We start from the raw sequence: 20,877 nt of genomic DNA on the forward strand, positions 1-20,877 counted from the left end.
GCATTTTTAACATAGGGTGTTCAAAAATACTTGTTTTCTTTCGTAATTTATTGTCGGTGTTCCAAACCTTTGAAAGCTTACAATCTTATTGAAAATTCGCCTGAACTAAGCATCTCTAAAGTTATAAAGTAATCCTTTAAGTGTAGGCAGAGGGAGAAATTAAGGAAAATATCGAAAACTCAAAGTATATCCTCCATTATTGTAGGGTGGTGCCTTTTGTCCTGAAATATCTGAAAAATAGTATTAATGTCATAAATTAAACAGTTAACCTTTTTAACATTTTTATCAATTATTAATTTTAACTGCGAAAAATAATGCGACAAAACTACCAGAATAAGGACAAATTTACCACGTTTCTGGCTCTATGAGAACCCTAAAATTTTTGCTGAAGTGCTTTTGTAATGTTTTTGTACAAATTAAAACAAAAATATTGTTTCATAATGTGAGTTAAAATGTGGTAAATTTTAATACGGGATAAATTTATTATAATACCTTAGATCATGGTATTAGAACCATTTTTTCAGTAAAATTTAATTTTTAGTTTTGTATTTTTTACTACATCTTTGGTAATAAGAACTATAATTTTAAAAACCAGAATTTCAAATAACGAGTTACCAAGCTAGAGTAATAATTATTAAATGAATGGTTCAAATACCATATATTTTGGTTTTATAAATCAGAATTATGGATTTTTTTCAATCCGAACTTTCTGTACTATACCGTTTGGTAATACTACCAGAAATTGTTTCATTTTGTAATATTTTATCCGATTATGTTTTTAAATTTGCAACATCAAATGAGCTAATTAATCTAAAAATAATTTATTATTTGAATTTAAACAACATTAAAGTTAATTTTAATAATTTGGTATAAAATTAAAACACTATTAAACACAGCTAGATTTTTCTGATGATTTATATGAAGTAACTACCTAAATACCTGCTATTTGTACAGGGTGAATAACAAAGAAAATAATCATTACATTAATGATGAACAACACTACAAAATCATGCAGAGAACTAAAAAGCATGCACTGTCACAATTATGAAAGCTAAAGTAATTTCGATTTTTTCCTGATCTCTTTACAATTTTAAATAGTGCAAAACACTTTTTTTATTGTTTATCCCATTAGAATAGAGATTGGCTGTATTCAGCATTACTTGGCATAATGCTGCTTCTGCTCATGGTAGTCAAACTTTTCACTATTAAATCATTTTCTGCGGTATGTATCGTTTTTGAGGGAATGCAAACACTTATTTCCACAGTATCAGTATTAAAACTGCTCAGTATTGGTGATTTTTTTAATAATTAATAAATGTATAAATACAATGCTTTATACCTGAATAAATTAGACTTTAAGTGGATTTGACAAAGCGCCCACAGCCTAATGAAAGTTTAGGTAATAATAACAACTTCAAACTAAAGCAAATCTAAATATTTGTAATCGAGGTTTAATTTTTTTGATATCGATTCAGAAGAATATAATTTAAATATATAATCTTATAGTCATATAATATGATTAAAACCAAACCTCAATCTATTCGCAAAATAGGCACCACCATATAGTATGTGCTAAACTTTCCTGACATTAGGACTTTCTGCGCTTTAGTAACAAAATGAAGAAAAACTACGTATTATTAAATGCATTTTACAATTAATATTTTTTGTTACATATTGAAAAAGCATTTACAATTTTCTCTCTTCGGCTCATATTAAAGTAATGGTTATATATTCGATTAAATGAATTAAAAGTTATTTAACTAATTTTCTTCTGAGAATAAGAATCTCACTCTTCAAAGGCTATTTTATTTTCTTGTCCCGTAGTTTAAACTAGTCCCTTTGATTTTGTTTGATATTTTGTGTTTTTTTTTTAATCATAAATATGATAATACGATAAATTTGAAATGTTGATAATAATTTTAAAACAAAACAATTTCATATTTTAGTTAGGCCTTTTTGTACTCTAATTCGCAATCAAGCATTCAAATAAGCCCAGAAATAGCTATTTTATTCTAATATAATGATTTTCCTGCCAAATAATCGAGCTCAAAAGGTAAATCACTACTTAATTAAATTACACTAAAATAATTGTTTCCAATCCAATGCAATTTTCGTGCAAATATCTGAGAGAAAAACAAAATTAAGACAAAATTAAATATAAGTAGCTGCTTACAGGAGCAACCCATAAATGGTAAGGCGCCACTAGCGGTGAACGATGAAAATTTCAGTTATTGATTACTATATCATCCTTAATCACAATCCCTATTATATGCGATTTGAGTTCACATAATCAGTTGCATATAAAAATGATATTCACGTAAGCAATGCTACGTAATATATACCTCCTAGTGTTCTAATTAGATTTTGCACTTTAGAAGAACATTGTATATGACATAAACAAGTTCTAAGCAACTCCAATTTCTGAAAAAAGTATGATAAAAAGAAAGTTACTTCTAATGAATATCTGATGCATTAGAAAAGGCATTTTCATTCAAAGAATAGAAGATTAATTAACTTCCACTAGACCATATGGAGTCGAATTAACTACTTCCTTTAGTAAGCTTTCTCCGAATCCTTAATTGAATTTAAGTCCCCTTTTCTAAGTGTATCTTCTTTGCAGTTCAAGTTTTAGAATGAGTAAAAAGTTTATTTCACTCTTTTGAATTCTTTAAAAGGAAAAATTTCAGTGCATCTGAATTTTCAATTAGCTTTGTTGTTGTTTAATTAATTTTTCTGTTGACAACAAATTCGTTTCCGGAGAACCAGAGTTTTCCTGAAATGTGTGACGGAATAAGTGAAAATACTGCACACTTATTTGGAAAGTCATCATGCATTAAAGTTTTAAATAGTACCATAGACATTGATCTTAATTTATGATGAATTCTTCTAATATTATTATTTTTCGGATGAAAAAACTTACTCAGAGATGCTAATGGTACATTGAGCAAAATAAATAAATGGATAAATAAGTAATGGAACACTCAAAATTACTTTTGTTCTAATGATAGGATCTTCACGTACTAAGTCAAAATCTTCATCATTTAAAGGGATGACTTCAAATATGTTGGTAAATTATTGAAGACTATATTTTAGGTTAATAAAACATACTCAATACGCACTTTCTCTGCATAAAAATGCATTTCTTTCCCAAATTATGTTTGGTAACTGCAATTAAGGAAATATGGCTCCAATAGTTATGTCAGGTAAGGAGTTGAAATTATATACTTCTTGATATTTAATAAAATTAATAATTATAAAATTCGCTCATTCAAAGAATCCATGAAATAAATATTTTTAATTATTTTTAATATTTTAATTATCTAATTACCTAATGACTGAAACGTGAGAAAATTGGAGTTATGATGTATACAAAATTCAAATATGTCTGAAATCAAATTCTAAAAGCATAATAAATACTTTTTTTATCATTTATTATTTTTTATGATTTAATATTTAAATAGTTTAAACGTGGGAAGGATATCATTTTAATGCAGACAAATTTCTACATTATTTTAACGAATGGTATTTTTCATAGCAAAATAAAAAATCTGAATGGAAAAGGTCAATGATTCCTGAAAATTCAAATTTTAACTATACGAATTTCTAAAATTTGATTCCTCAAGAACTACTTGTCAGATAACTTGCAAATTTTGTATTTTGCCTAAAAAAAACTTCGATCATTAATATAATGTAAAAATTTGTATATCTTACAATTCCAATTCAAACTTTTCAAATATCAATAAATATAAAAATAGTGAAAAATACTGAAAAATTATTTTTTTGTGATTTGTAAAATTAATGTATCAAGGATACATTAATTTTACAAATGCGTGGAAAAATTTTCACTTGAAAAGTTCTCAATATATGGCACAATACGCAAATATTAAAATTAGCATTGGGATTTCTAAACTTTCCACCACTCTCCTGACCGAACTCCATATTTTGAGTTTCAGGAATAAAAATAAGTCTCGAAAAGCAATGTTTATTCAGAGAAAGAACGTTTTTGTGTCTGATTTTTTAACTTTAAATATTATCTGCAAATATTAATTAGAATATTAGTTGACCTTTTGTACAATTTAGATTGAGTCATAGCTGGTTACGAATTGATTACTAGATCAAAAGTTGTTCTCGGTGTATCTTTTTTGTATGCTGTGCATTTTAAGTTATTGTCTTTTTACGATATTGGAATATTTGTAATGAAATTTTAAAAAAATAACTTGTGCAAAATTAATAATTCTTAAATTTGTTTAACCAAGACCATTTTTCAAGTAATTTAAAATATAGTAAAAAGGAGTTAAAGTAGGGGAGAGTGGGATCAACTGTAACATTTTTTACTTAACTATTTTTAACTGACAAAAATTCCCATATATTATTAGTATTAATTGACAGACGAGTAAAGTAGACTATCCTCTACTAGAAAAAAAAATAAATACCTTATTTTAAATGTTATTATATCAGTTATTAACAATTTTTGACAGTCGTGCACTTGTTACAATTGTCCCCACTTACGGGGTCAACTGTAACAGTTCATAAATTAAACTAAAACATAGTTAATTATACATATTATCATAGTTGTGATATATTTTTTTATTGATCAAAGTAGTAATGATATTTTAGGGGTCAAAATAATGATGAGCAGAGACCTAAAGGGTTAAACTTTAAGGGGTTAAAAATTTTAATTTATGCTGTGAAAGGTGACTGAAATAATGCACATGCAACATAATATAAATGATATAGGAAACTATTAGTGGTTCTTAAAGAGTTAAGTAATGGTTTGTAAACATAAAATTATTTATTTTCAGCTGTTACAATCGTCCCTTTACTTATTGTTACAATTGTCCCCAAGACGCCATTTCAGCTTCATTTGTTATAAACAATGCTAGTTAATTAACAAAACTAATCTTTTTTTTTCAAAATATTAATTAAGGTGTCCACTTACATATTCGGTTAATAATTTTTATTTGTTTAAACAAAATTCCTTTTTACAATATAATATTCTAATACCAAAAAAAGTACTTACGTAGCGTGAAAATATCTTTTGTGATGTAACTCTTTCAAAAGTACATAAAAATGGTTGCCAGCAGGGGTGTACATGTATATTTATTAAATACACCTTGTTCGCTACCTAGGAACCAAATCTAGAACCCGACACTCGAAATATTTGCTTTGTTACAATCGTACCCTGTTACAATTGACCCCACTCTCCCCTACTTTAAAATTTTATTTTATTTTCATTTCATCTAAATCGAAAGCATTCAATAATTTTAGGGACTTTGTGTTTTGATGCATTAGAAGGAGATGAATTTTCACGGTTTTACTAAAAGTAGAACGATTCAGCAGAAATTAAAAATAAAATTCACTAGTTTAATAACTAGTTTTTTTTTCTTTTTTTTAAATAAAACTTAAAATCCTAAAGTCTTATGAGGAGGAAAATATATTTTTAAACAAATGGCGGGTAAAATTGGGGTCGAATTTCGTTCCGGTTTTTTGGTTTTCCGGTTTTCTGATTTCCGGATAACGGATCTGTACTGGTAGGGATCCGATTACTCTAAGTCCTGCATGGAAACACTTATCAATGAAAGTCGTTATTACTGTTGTTGATGAAAATTATCGAAACATAATATTAGTTCTTATTTTATGATGAAAACCCATTTCAGCAGACGTTTATTGTCTTAACTGTGTTCTCACGAGGATTAAAATTTTTAAGAAGTGACGAATTAAAAAACATACATCGCTTAAAATACTTTTATGAAAAATAGATTCCTGGTGCCATTAGCAAAATTCAAACCTTATAATTCAAAACGTTTTTATATCACGATTGTTCAACAATGCCCATCCCATGCCAGAGAAAGTTTACATGGCTTCCAGAACCAGAAATTTGAAAATGAAGAAAATATAAAAAAAAGACCTTTTTGATTAAAACTAATCTAATTACTTTAACAAAATTAACTTGATTTTGCTACTATGTATTCTGATTGTGTATATCAGGTTAGTTATAAAAACCTAAAAGCCTCTCTCTTTGCATACTGCACCATTATTTATTTACATATTTGGTCTTAGTGCAGAGGTCGTGGTAGCCCAGTGGTTAGAGAATTGGACTTCGGTCCGTTAGTGCTGGGGTTCAATCCTCGACTCCGCCAAGATCCACCAAGTACATATAATATACGTGCTTGCGATATCTTGTGATCGGTCACCAAGAAATACCATGGGTACAGAGATTTGGAGAAAATTTCCTTCCCCTTCAGATCTTTGGCCAAATTGTCAAAGTGACAATTAAATTGGAAAGTGGTGGCATGTATTCGGAACATCCTCAGGGATGTTTCCCAGACTGTCGCCAATATCCCATTATGCAGCTCTAGTGTTACATAAAATAAAGTACCTATGTTTAGTACAGTCTAGTGGGTCTTTTCAATGAACATTTAAAATAACGAGCCGGGATTCATCTAAATATATTTATGAAGGTCTCAGTTGGTCTCAGGTGAAATTCCCATAAAACCTAGAAACGGGTTTTTGTGAAAGGAAAAGGTGAAATGGCCGTGGAAATTTAGTTGGCCTTAGCGTGCCAAAGCCACGATTAGTCTCTGGCATATGGTCGATCATTTTCGTAAAGGGTACAGCATTCAACGAAAATTACTATTAGTTGCATTACATGAAGTTTTATTCTGCCACAATTTCAGCTTATTAAGTTTCAGTATTCTATAAATATAAATAAGATAAACTTAAATTTGATTAGCGAAACATTTTATTTACGATGTGTTCTTTTTGAAAACTTCGAGTCGAAAACTTTTTTAAGGAAACTATTTTTGTTCACTTTTTTCACTTTAATTTTGAGAACTTAGAAAACTTGAGGAATTCAGAAGTAATTTCAAACTTCCAGTTCAATTTCCAGACGACAATGCTTAAGATCTCTCGGGACTCTAAGGATCAGGAAAGATATTTTCTTTGTTTCAAGATTTTCTTCACCATTGACTTCAGTGGGGCTAAGTTTTTTTTTTCTTAGTATTATATATCGAAAAATTCCATTGATAACCTTTTTTTAAAGAAAAATATAAACTAGTGCACTTTGTTTCTGGAGCTTTATTTAATTTTAGAAATTGCTATTTGAATATTATACACATACTAGTGGGCTGCTCCTCCTGCTCGCTAACGCTTGCCAACCCCGAAAATTGCTACTCAATCTTATATGGTTTGCTTCGCAAATCAAGCTCGCTTCGCTCGTTACTAACTTAGGTACATTGCAAATGCACAAAATTCTATGAATTCAAAACAATCATTCAAATCCATATAAAAACTTTTTTTTTTAAGATTTACATCTTTTTAGTAAATACTAAGGCATTAAAATAAATTTGAATTCAAATAAATGACGTGTAATTCGTTAAACCTATTAGAAATGTGCTATAGTATAATTCGTAATATAAATCAAAAATCGTCAAATAAATTCGTAATATATAAATTCGTGAAAATAAAGCGCTTTCGACAAAATACAAAAATAGAGATCTATCGACAAAGTATACTCACTTCTGCCTAGCTTAATAGTATGAGATTGCCGCAGCTGATGCTCTCTGGTTATTTCAGTTTCCGTTTTTAAAAGCGCTATATGCTGAGCCACCTCAGCTAGATTTGGCGTGTGACATATTTAGCGACAATCATTGGTCGATTCGCCATGTAAGAGAAATAGTAACGCAAACAAAACAAAGCAAACGTTGCCACCGGCGGAAAAGGAATACAGCCACAATTTGGGAGCCACGTAAGAGAATTATATACATTAAATTGTTCATCAAAATAATACGTATTGCATATCAAAAAGTTTGAAATGTTATAAATGACTAAAACATGAAAAAGGAAAACTGCCCTAACACGTTGTAAAATTTTAATTAATTAGCAAAATTTCAATTGTGTAAAATTTTAAAACAAATATACAATATTAGTTTTGTGTGAAATTTGATTATAATTCGGGATTTTGGTCTTCAAAATTAGATTTTTTCGAATTTTTTGATGTCATAATACTTAGAAAAAATATAAAAAAGATACTCATTTACAGCAAAACTTAGTTTTTGTAGTGGTAAATCCTAAGATTAATGTTAAAAGCACTGTTTACACTAATTGGAAAAATGTTCATACCCAAATTGTTCTATTCGGAAAAAACTTATTAATTGAACAATTAATAAATGCACCATTCCTTTATCTATATGCAAATTAATTTTGATTTTTAAAGAATGAATAAATTCAATATTCATGAAATTAATTAGTATGCTCCGAAAAGATATAATTTAATTCTTATCAAATAAAAATGAACTCGTATAGCAAATAAATTGTTTGTAAAAATTTGTTTGTAAACAATTTTAGGAGTCTCAAATTTTTAATCCTTTCTTTTCAGGCATGAGTGACATTTGAGTGTTTGTGTTTCTTAACTTCTGAAAGTAAAAACACAAAAATTAGTTTTGTAATGTCACAATACAAGGAACTGATAATATTATCTTTATAGATTTCCTGCTGAAGCTATTTATATTGTCATTTAGCTTACTTGCTGAAGCTAAATGACAGGCTAAAATTTGTGCCTGCCATTTTTAGAAATGCAGCTGATCAGAATTAAATTAATTTAGTCCGAATCATTTGACACAGAAAATGATTTCATTCCTCACGGCCAACTATTGACAACCAAAATTTACCTCAACAATATAGTTTTCTCCATTCATATTTTTCTTTAGTGAATAGCTTAATTTTTTTTCCTTCTTGACTTGAAATTATTTAGGTTTTTTGAAAAAGTGTTTCAAACACAAAGTAAGCAGGAGATTTCAGTCAAATTTTGAAATTCTATGCATTTCGATGGCGTAGTCTTCCCATGCTATTTATGTTGATCTGTTATTTTTTAATGACATAAACAAATGTGGAAGAGCGTACAATGAACTTTATTTCCCATCAAAGAGAAAGTAGTATGTTAGCAACAGTCACTGATGTTCTCATTCAACTGAATGGGGAAAAAGACGGAATAGTCTACAGTTTATAACAATGGCTAATGTTAAACCTTTGAGTAAAATTCACAGTGCAAAAAGCTCTTCCGAATGGAGTAATTAATTTTAGGATACATGGCTAAATGTTTCTTTTGCATGCATTATAAAAATTTTAAGACCCTAGCAAAATGAATCAGTAGTTATAGCAAAGACACACACAGACACAATAACTTCCTTCTAAAATTATAGATCTAATGAACTATAATAAATGCAAATTTACTTTTTAGTTGCGGATGAATACAAACATTAAAAATTATTAATTCGTATTATTGTCATAGTAGTAGTACCTTTTACATGGCTGCACAATGGGCTTTTGGGGACAATCTAGAAAACAAGCCGGACTATGATCCGAAGACAAACCATCACAATTTCATTCCTATGCAGAAGAACTACTCCTCTGCTTTGGTAGCTCGACGACCTGGGAGCAAATTCGAATTCCTCACTGTAGAACAATTTAATAAGGACCGAAACTGTGCACTATCGGAACCTTCACAGGTTCATCAAAGTCGTAACCCATCACTGACTGCAATGATGTATCACTGACTGCTGCCAGTGATGCATGACTTCAGTTTTCTACTAGAAACCACGTCTTGACGATCTGTGGATTTCTGACTTATTTTATAGCACATGTAAAAAAGTGCGTCGGGTATTTTTTTCCAGGTGCAGTGCTTTTTTTATCTAACGTTTACAGCACGTCTATTTAGTAGTAAGTTTAAATACAAATTAAACGATGATTTATTCTTTTCATCAATTTGTAATCTATTGCTGATTTATTTAATTTTAGTTCTGTGAAATGCTTAGATTTTTTTTAAGGATTATATTAAATTTTATAGAAAATGAAAATAATTTTTTTCGTAGGAATGAAAGTAAACCATGATTTAGTATAAATAGGTTCAATGCTATAATTTTTTCTCGTTCTTTATTTTTTCTTTTTTGCTGAATATAACAGACATTTACGTTCTTGACAAGTTTCATTTATCTATTCAAACGAATAAAATAATATGGATGTTTCCTCAATGTTACTCGTTAAATTGTCAATATGTTTTTCATTTTTTTTCCAGTTTGTAAAATAATAGATCAGAAGCCAAAGGAAAAGAATATATCAGATTTTTTTAAGCAAAAGGAAGTTATTGTAATAATATTTATAATACAAGAGTAAATGGAAAATATGATAAAGACGCTAAATTGTATTTCATTTGTTTTTTAAATCAATGTGAATTGAATGCTTCAATTTAGAGTTGCAAAATGGTATTAGCGTAACAAATGCAAAAAATCAAGTTTTCAAAATTCCTTACTGTGATGGCGCATTAGATATCCTTATTATTCACGCATTTGTAAGAAAATTGAATTTTATAAAACTCTTCTTTTTGTTATTTTTATTAGAATTTTTTAAGAAATAATTGTTTCTCTCCTAGGAATAAAAAATATAATCATGTATAAAAACAATATACAAAAATATTTTCTACAGAAGATGTGTGATTTTGTTTCGGTTTTTAAAAATAATTTGATTTGCTAAAGAAATGTAAGACTAAATGTTTTTATTTTCCATTTTCTGAAAAAATAATATAATTATATTATAAAAGAATTTTGTTTAATGAAAAACGGTTTCATGCAAATAAGAGTTTTTACATGTTTATGCAAACAAAGTTTTGTTGATTCTACTTTTTATTCATATTTAAAATACTTTTTTAATTTTAATTTCAGATAAAACTAGAACTTTCCCTCTGAGCATTCTTTTAAAAAAAAATAGCGCATATTTCTTGCTTTGGTGTCTCTTCCATAATTTTTTCTTCATAATAATTCTACTGACTCAAAAAATCAAACGACAAAATGCTATTTATTTAATGACCAAAAGATTCGTTTGTCAATTGGTTTAGCTTTTTGATCATAATACTATAGAAAATTTAACATTTAAAAAAGCTTAAACCAATTTTTGTCAATTGGTACTTACTATTAGAAAACTGAAAACAGAAAGTTTCAAAAGTAAAATATTAATTAAAAACCTATGTATGACTCCCATTCAAATATTTGATCTCAGTCCATAAATAAATACAAAGGAGACATAAAATTCTGCATTTATCCAATATTTTAAACAAATATCATTGTAATTTGCATTAACAAATCATCAAATAGTAATATTATAGACTACTAATACCAAAATGTTATTGAACTAAATTCAAATTTACGATAATGCGTTAAAAAAAAAAGAAAGAAAAAAAGAAATTCCAATTTTAGGTTTTATAATCAAACTCAAACGACCGTTACAGTTACAAGCATGATTAGACTCATGGACATAGACTCAATTGAGCGCTTAACGCTACATATCTACTTACTCCTTTTTAGAAGATCAAAATCTTAGTGGTCCGAACAGCGTTTTATGGCATCATAAAATATTAAACGAGAAAAATTTATGGCAGTATTCTAAAAGTATATTTCTTTTTCCTTGCTGCTTTTCAAGCAATTACGTTCATAAAAAGGCATACAGTTTAGCTGCAGTTTGTTAAACTGTGCTGCGAGAGAGGAGAAACTTTTAAGAATATATTTTGTGAAATAGTTCTGCATGCTATTTAAGTCTAGCATAATAATATTATGTTTCATAAATATACTAAGAGATAAGTTGAGTGTGTTTTTTTTAACTTAAATGTTTATTGTGTTATTTAACCTAAATGTTTTTAACGTAGAACATTGATTCAGTAGTTACTATTACGTCCATGCAGCACAAAATGTTCCAGTTATATTTCAAAAACACTTTTAATCCTCGAAGATATAAATTGTCTTGGTCCTCTTTGAAATGTTTTCTGTTTTTGTTTCTTGATAACAGAACGTTGAAATATAGCTTATTTGATGTATCTCATATATCTCAATAATTTTTTGTTTATAAAACTATACAATCTGCGATATTTGAGATTGATACAATCTGAGATTGATGAAATATAACTTATTTGATGTATCTCATATATCTCAATAATTTTTTGTTTATAAAACTATACAATCTGAAAAATTTGAGATTGATACAATCTGAGATTGATGAGATATAACTTATTTGATGTATCTCATATATCTCAACAATTTTTTGTTTATAAAACTATACAATCTGAGAAATTTGAGATTGATACAATCTGAGATTGATGAAATATAACTTATTTGATGTATCTCATATATCTCAATAATTTTTTGTTTATAAAACTATACAATCTGAGAAATTTCCGTAAAATTTGGAGATTGACAGTTTGTAGTGTATACCACTACAAAAGTATAATTCCAATTCACTAGTATACCTGTTAAACCTGTTAACTTGATTCTATGGAGGGGTACCCTTTCATAGATGAAGGTTAGCATGGTCGATATCTACACGCTCCACATTGGTGACCCTCTGACGTGATATGAATACGCCCACCTTATCAAGAACTCCCACTTCGATCTGAACACGCCTTTCTCGACAGTAACGCCTACTTCGATTTATGGTCCACATTGAACAATTGACTTGCTACTTGTGACTGCGACATTATCCTTCTCCTCACGCTGTTGCTACTCAGTCTCGATTACACACAACATCGCCCTGCATACACTCGACTGCTAATGGCAACACAGGAGCAACCGCGACCGTGAACTTAATACAGCTCTCACGGTCAGCAAAATGTACGGTTATCTTAATACAGGCTTCTCACAAAACAGCACTGAATCAACTAGTGGTGTCCGTTCATCGAATTCCATCACAAATATAATTCTGGTGGAGGACTACTGTAGTGTATCTACCACTACAAAAATATAATTCCAATTCACTAGTATATAAGGCCTGTTAACTTGATTCTACGGAGGGGTACCTTTTTATAGATGAACGTTGACATGGCCAATATCTACACGCCCCACAAATTTATTTAAACAGCCACAGCTGAATTATTTTGAATTAGTCTTTGAAAAATGCAATAATTTCTTTCTTTGCATTCTCCATTCTGCAGATAATATAACGTGTATGAAGGGAAGAAAGGGACAAAACTTGTTAGATGAATAAAACTGAGACCCGGCATTTTTAACCAGACTACTAAACATAAACTCCGCTCTTAACCAGACTACTAAACATAAACCTGGTGGCAGATAGTCACCATGCTATTGAGAAAGATGAATAAGAGACAGTGTAGGGTGTTTCTTTGTGAAGTTGCAAAATATCAGATTAAAGTTTTTTTTCTTCCTGAACACACACAAATATTATAATACTAAGTTACGTTTAATAATACTTACAATAATACTGTATTTCCTAAGGGCTAGAAGATTTATTTTAAGTAAGTTCAAAAGTGATAACACCCATTTTTAGATTTTTTGAACTGTTAAAACAGATTTTATATGCTTCATGTAAAAACATTATAAATCTTATTTTTTGTTGAGTGTCGTTGTCGGTTAAAATCGGTTGGACTTGTCACCGTTGACTTTATCAGTCGAACATTGTTGGGTTGAACATAAAGCTCTGTTCCAGTGTCTAAGTTCGAGATCAAAATCTTAGGTCCAATGTCTCGAGTATGTACAATAAACAAAAGAAGAATGTAATAATAAAGAAAAATATAATCAAATTCATATTTGAGATTTTTTTTAAAAATCTGATCTAATTTTCACATATTAAAAGTTTCAAAGATGTTTAATTGAAATTGATTATGTTTTTAAATTTTTAAATCCCTGAATGCTTATTAGAATAGAATTTTCAGTGTATTTATTTAATGCTATAAACACATACTTAAGTAGAAATCATGATATAAATAAATGCTTCGATCAATATATAACCGGTTATATCAACTATAAGCAAATGAAGAATGTAATAATAGAGAAAAATATAATCAAATTCATATTTGAGATTTTTTTTAAAAATCTAATCTAATTTTCACATATTAAAAGTTTCAAAGATGTTTAATTGAAATTGATTATGTTTTTTTTAATTTTAAAATCCCTGAATGCTTATCAGAATAGAATTTTTATTGTATTTATTTAATGCTATAAATATATACTTTAGTGAGAATCTTGATATAAATAAATACTTCGATCAATATATAACCGGTTATATCAAACTTGGTTATATAAAACTTGAAATGGTATACTTAAAAAAAATTATTATTTTTTTCACCAAAATATACTTATTTCTCAATAAATAATGTTTGGAAATAAGCAATAAAATTTATCATACAAATAAAAATTTTAAGACTTTCATAAATGAAGCTGCTTTGAAAAAGCAAAAGATATCTTAAAGATCATATTTTGTCCAACAATCCGTTACAAATAAGAAAAAAATATCGAAACAATATGACAAATAAAAATTTTGAAACTTATTTAATTTAACCTCAAAACTTTATTTTCTTTTTGTTAGAAAAACAATACATTAAAGTAACGTAAACGCTATTGTATACTTCTACATATCTGTTATTATTAAACTTTAAAGCAAATTCAATAACTGAAAAACATTTTGAGTTATACTCAAACTTAGATACAAAATATACTAAATTTTCTCAAATCCAAAGTGACGTTGATAGATGATTTCGATATTGCTGGGATCCAAACAAAAGACAATTTTTCTTTTCTCAAAGTAATGCTGTGTTTTATAGACTACTTGGGAAGCGGAACAATAAAACAAGTCTTGAAAAGCCTCTGGTGTTCTATAGAGACAGGAGAAAAAAAAGACTTGGGTTAAAATAAGCTCTTGATAGCCATCTTTTTCATTCAATAAAGATAATAGGTATCTACACATTAAAAAATTCTGGATCAAATCACGGTAAAAAGTACCAGAACTTAGAGTGCCAATAATAATTTTTAATACAAAATCCATCTATAAGTATAGCTGTAACATATAACTATAGCTGTTATATTATAATTTTTAAAGTAATATTTGCTGTTAAATCACTGAATTAAATAAATATTTGTAAAAAAATTTCGGTATAACATTTTGTAGTAAGAAAGGATTTTACGAAAAAATGGATTTTACGAATACTGTATTCAAGGTGCCAGTATTTTTTGCCGTGATTTAATCCGGAATTTTTACAGTTTACTTGATATTATTTTAAACTTCAGAAAACTCGAATTTGAAATATGTAGTTTACATAAAAAAAAATGAAATTACATCACAACGGAAAATATTTTTTTAATAATTTCAAATTTTCTTCCTTTATTGACTGTAGTTTACTGCTGTTGTTGTTAATTTACGTCGCACTAGAGCTGCACAATGGGCTATTGGCGACGGTCTGGAAAACATCCCGGAGGATGATCCGATGACATGCCATCACAATTTTGATCCTGTGTGGAGGGGATGGCACCCCCGCTTCGGTTGCCCGACGACCTGCGCGCGAAGTCGAGCACTTTACGGTAGCACAGTTTAACGAGGACCAATACCGCACACCCTCGATCCCTCCCCAGACTGATCCAAGTGGTCACCCACCCGCACACTTACCGTAGCCAGTGATGCTTGACTTCGGTGATCTACTGGGAACCGTGTCTTAACGATCAGTCCACTGCGGGACAGTAGTTTACTGAATTATTGGTCGAGTCCTCACTTCTTCACTCCACAATTAGGTATAACTACTTTTTTTATCCTTAAAATCTATACACATGTTTGCACTTGTAAAACAATTGTTTAACTTGCCGAATACCCGTTCTTTGTACATGGTGAATCAAAATAAGAAGATAACGAATAAATTGATGCTGAATATACAACGAAATATTTTCTGAAACTAAAAGGCATATACCTAGACAATTAATAAAGCTAAAATAAATTCAATTTTTCATCGTTGTCCTTCCCGAATGATGTGCGGTATTAAATTAATCAGAACATGTTTTTGTAGTACATTCCATCAGATTCGAGAATAACTCCATTCAGCTACGTTAGACCTATTACTGACGTACATTTGATACCTATTACGTAACTCCTCAACGCTTGAGTTTTTTGTGAATACATTTATCAGTATTGACAAATTAAGGCCGAAAATTTAATTAAGGCCGAGAATTCTTATAAGATAAGGATTTTGGAACGCTATTTGATAAGGATTTTATAACGGACTTTAGAAAGATATTTGATGAAAGCGTCTTTCATAAACTCGATAAAATGATTTGATTTTTTTGTAATTAGGACTTGTTTTTGCTTCATTTGTTGCCATGGCTTTTGATCAAAGCGCATTACCACGATAAAGCAAAGAAGAATAACCATGATCGGCAATCATTTTATTAATCATTAGGATTTTTGAACAACAATTAGATGAATACGGATATTACAGATTAAATATTTTACATTTGAATTTCTTGAAACTAATTAAGAATAAATAATACGATAAAAATATATTCCATTTTCTAGATAAAACAATGAAGGAAAACCAAATTTTGTGATTGTTTTTATAAGTCACTAAGGCTTTAGTAACAATATTTAGCTGAGTATGGTAATTTCTGGGTAAATATTTTACTTTGGATTTTCCGCAACATTAATCCATACTGTATTATTATCAACACTAATAGTGCAAAAAAAATTTCTGATAAAACTGTCGTTGAATTTGAAGCATTGCATCAGTAATCTAGATACAGTAGACATCAATCCCTTTCAACTAACGAACTGGATTTATTATGATTTCATTCTGTCTATTTGTCTGAATTTGAGTCATGTTCGTCAGAATCTAATTATATTTTGTTTGCTTTTGTGAAGATCAAATATTAATTTTCGACCTTTACAGTCAATTAGTTTTGAAAATATATATTAATATCTGTCACTGTGGAACTCACGTCTAATGAAGTTCGAGATTTTTAAATAAATGACTTTTAAACGCTTGATATCATTAAATCTATTCAATTTATTTCCTTCAAATCTTGTATTATTTTGTCATTAAAATTATGCACTTCAAGACATTGCAAAATTTTATATCTTTTACAATTCGAAACTTTTCTAAATATTATAAAATGAAAATAAAAATATATTGAAAATTATTTTTAAATTGATCTGGGATCTTACAATTATCTGGGGTAAACGAAATGCAAAAATTATCCCTAAATGTATGCAAAAAAAATTTTGATTAGTTTTTTTAAGTTCTTAAGATATAGGGTAATACGCAAAAAACGAAATTAACATTAAGTGGTCTATAGCAAGGATTTCCAACGAACATGAGGCCGGGGGCCACAATTAAAAACTTCATGAAAATTTTATGTAGGACTCTTTTATGTTTGAAGGAACATTAAATATTACTGTCAGATTTTTAGCAAGTTGTACAAAACAAAAGTATTGAGTTATATACAATTTAAAATAAGAAGTAGATTTTTAAAAATATTTAATTGCATATTAAAATATTCGGGCTACAATAACTTTAATGTGCACTCATGTATTAAACAATTAATGTGCAACAAATATCTAATTGTTAAGATATAAAACTTTAAAAAGGTTGGTATTAGAACTTACATAGTAGCACACAAAATGTTCAATGCGAAAATTGAAGTTTGTCTGCTGCAACCACCACAGAATAGATATTTACATTTTAAATTTAAAATTTACAAATCTGTGTGTAAATATTTTCGTCCAAAATGAGTGGTTTCAAAAAGTTAAATCGGAGAATTTCTTCAAGGAAATTTCTGATGCACACATGCTAAATTATATTCACAAAATACAAAAAAAAAAATGAAATGAAAAAGAGCTACATATACGATTATTTTTGTATTTGAATAAATATTTTCTTGGATGCAATACCTGAGAAATAAATTTTTTTGCACCGTGGGTATGTTAAATTTCACAGAAACAAAGAAATTAGATTTTTATTAACGAGAAAGTATTTTAAACCCAGACAGATTGTTTACAAAAATTGTCCGCAAAAAAATGACAACTAATATATTTCAGTTCGCGGGCCGCATAAAAAAGCTTCGAGGGCCGGATGCGGCCCCGGGCTTCCAGTTGGAAATCACTGGTCTATACTTTTGATTGCCCTCCTGCNGGCTGCACTCACGGAAATGCTCACGGTTTCGGCACCGCTTGGCATTCTTGGCGGAAACTTTTAAGTCAAACCTGTGCTGTCGCCAGATTGCTTTTGCATAGCGTTTATAAACAAGGGATAGAATTGTTTTCACTATTTTATTACAATTTTTTTCATTGTTTTTGTGTTTTCATAAGATCATGTAACTCAAATATTAAAACACAAAATTCTATTTGCAATATTTAGTAATAATTTTAATTAAATCTTTCAAATTTAGTTTTAATCTGAACTTCTAAGCTGGAATTTAATTTTAAAATTTTATGACTGTGAAGGGCATTGACCTGATGACGTATTCTGATACATTGATTGTATTGACTTGTTTGGAGTTTTCTCAGAAGTGTTTTTTATTTTCAATTTCTTAGTTAAAAAAAAATAATAATTAAATAGATAAATGAAATATTATTTTTACTGATTTGATTTAAATTTTAATAAAATCATTTTATCGCGTTTAAAGTTATAGTTTTTTTTTTAATTAAACTCCAAATTTATAATTGAAATGCGTGCAATGGAAACTAGTGTTATACTTGCGAACAACTTTTTTTCGAGTTTAAGTGTTGTTAATTATGATGAAAGTTGACAATGTAATTTTCTCTATAAATCAACTATAGATATTTTTTAAGATGCAAGCAATCACGGTGGATAAAACAAATCAATTAGGTTAAAAATAGCATAAATGCTAAAGAACAAATAAAAGCAAAAGTTCTCTTAGAGCCCTGAAATATAAATTATATTTTACTTTTATATATACTTAAGTTTAGATTGGTCTAATCAAACTGAAGAAACAGAGAAACTCTTATGTCAAGGAATTGTAACTAATTTTATTATACATGTTCATTTAAGTTTTCAAAACTATTTACAAAAACATCTGAAATATTTTTCATATTAACAAAATAGTTTACTATTGCATTCTAAGGATAAATTATTTTAATTGTATAATTTGCTTTTGTAGATCCATTTCCTAAGATATTCCCCAATTAATTATTATTTGTGTAGAAATATCGATTTTTCTGTAAAGTATTTCTTATTATTTATTTTGAATCTACCATTAATTTTTTTCTTATGCTATTATATAATATCTTATTTAGTAATGTTATAAGAAATGGCAAAATTTGTAATCGTATAATTATAAAATAAAACTTGGTTCTTGTACTTCATTACTTTTGAAATTGCATTTGAGTAAAATAATGTTAAAGTAAATTTGATCGGATTAAAATTAAATAAAACTTTTTTTTCTGAATTTAATTTTTGAAAATTTCAAAATATTGAAGTAGTGTCATTAAAATCTTCATCTTATTGAAAATGAATAAAATAATAAGGTTAAAGAAAAGTGCTACGTATGAGAATGAAATAAAAATTTTTTCTTTAAACTTTTATTACTTTTGAAACTGCAAACAAATGACTAAAATGATAAGGTTAAATTAAAGCACTTTAAATGTATTAATTGCTTTCTCAGGTCTATTTTTTCAGATCTATCTTAATTTATTATTTGCGTAAAAGTATCGATTCCTTTGTGAAAAATTTCTTATATATATTTCCAATTGAAAATTATCACCTTTTTCTGATTAAATGTTTTATTTGAGAAAAAACGATTTAATAAAATCTCCTCCATCTGATAAAGCAAACAAGTGAGGCAATTTCTTTTAACTGTATAAAGTTCTTCTTTAACTCATTTCTCAAATCTATTATAGTTCATTATTAGCGTAACAATATGTATTTCATTGAGAAGAATTTTTATTATGCATTTGGAATAAAAGAATTAATTTTTTTTCCTAATTACTCATCTGAAATGCTCAATTTAGCGATAAAGGTAATTTTTGCAATGTACTGCAATAAAAATGCCTTATATAAAATTTTCTTACATTTGAATTGGAAACTGAATGCAATGTGCCTTAGTATATAGTGAGCACACAAGCCTTTATATATATAGCATAGTAAGGAATGGTAAACTGTCTTAGCAAGTAAAATAAAAAAAAAATAAATAAAAAAACAATAGATTTTACACTTTCAAGAACAATAATAAAAAAAAAAGAAGTTGAAAAGTAAAATATTTACAAGAATCTATTTTTAAATAAAATTCTGAGACATAAACATTAAATTAAGTATGAATTTTTCATTCAAGAGCGGTGTGAAATACAAGAGCGGTGTGAAGATAGAAGTGAATAAGAAAGAAATTTTTAACTAGAATAGAACCATCATTTTCCTACTCAATCAACGTAATAGGATTGCACGCTGTAGCAAGATGTGACGCATAGATCGGTTGGGTTACCATATTCTTAATTCTGCGGTTTTCAGAGAGCTTATTCTCGACCACGCCAAGCGGTGCCGAAACCGTGAGCATTTCCGTGAGTGCCCCCGGGCTTCCAGTTGGAAATCACTGGTCTATACTTTTGATTGCCCTCCTGCCTATATATTTTAGGCTATACTTTCCAGATTGCAGCTACCTACCATATTTTGAGGATCAAGAATTCAAATTCGTTGGAAAAAAGCCTGTTTATTCAGAGAAAGTACGATTTTGTGTCTGATTTCGCAACTTAAAACATCATCTGCGCTAATTAAGTGGCATATTTAAGGTTTGGTTCTGAAACCATAAAGATAGGGTTTTACTACATGAAAAGCTTGTTCATGGGGATCAAAGGCTATTCATGGGGATCACTTTTTCTTGCGCGCACTGTGCACACACACGTCGGTATACATGTTCGAAAACACGGTATACATGAAAAAGCTCGAAATCGAGCAAGTCCCAGTTTTTATCAGTAAAACCTAACATATACTAAAGTAACATAGTGAAAATAAAAAGCATATTTTAATATGTTTAAATTTAAATCCTTTTCCTAACCTTTAATGTGTGACTTAGGAGTTTTCAAAACCTGCCAATAAAAGTTCTCCTAAGTTTT

The sequence above is a fragment of the Parasteatoda tepidariorum genome, chromosome 7, assembly GCF_043381705.1.
Source record: "Parasteatoda tepidariorum isolate YZ-2023 chromosome 7, CAS_Ptep_4.0, whole genome shotgun sequence".
Classification (NCBI taxonomy): domain Eukaryota; kingdom Metazoa; phylum Arthropoda; class Arachnida; order Araneae; family Theridiidae; genus Parasteatoda; species Parasteatoda tepidariorum.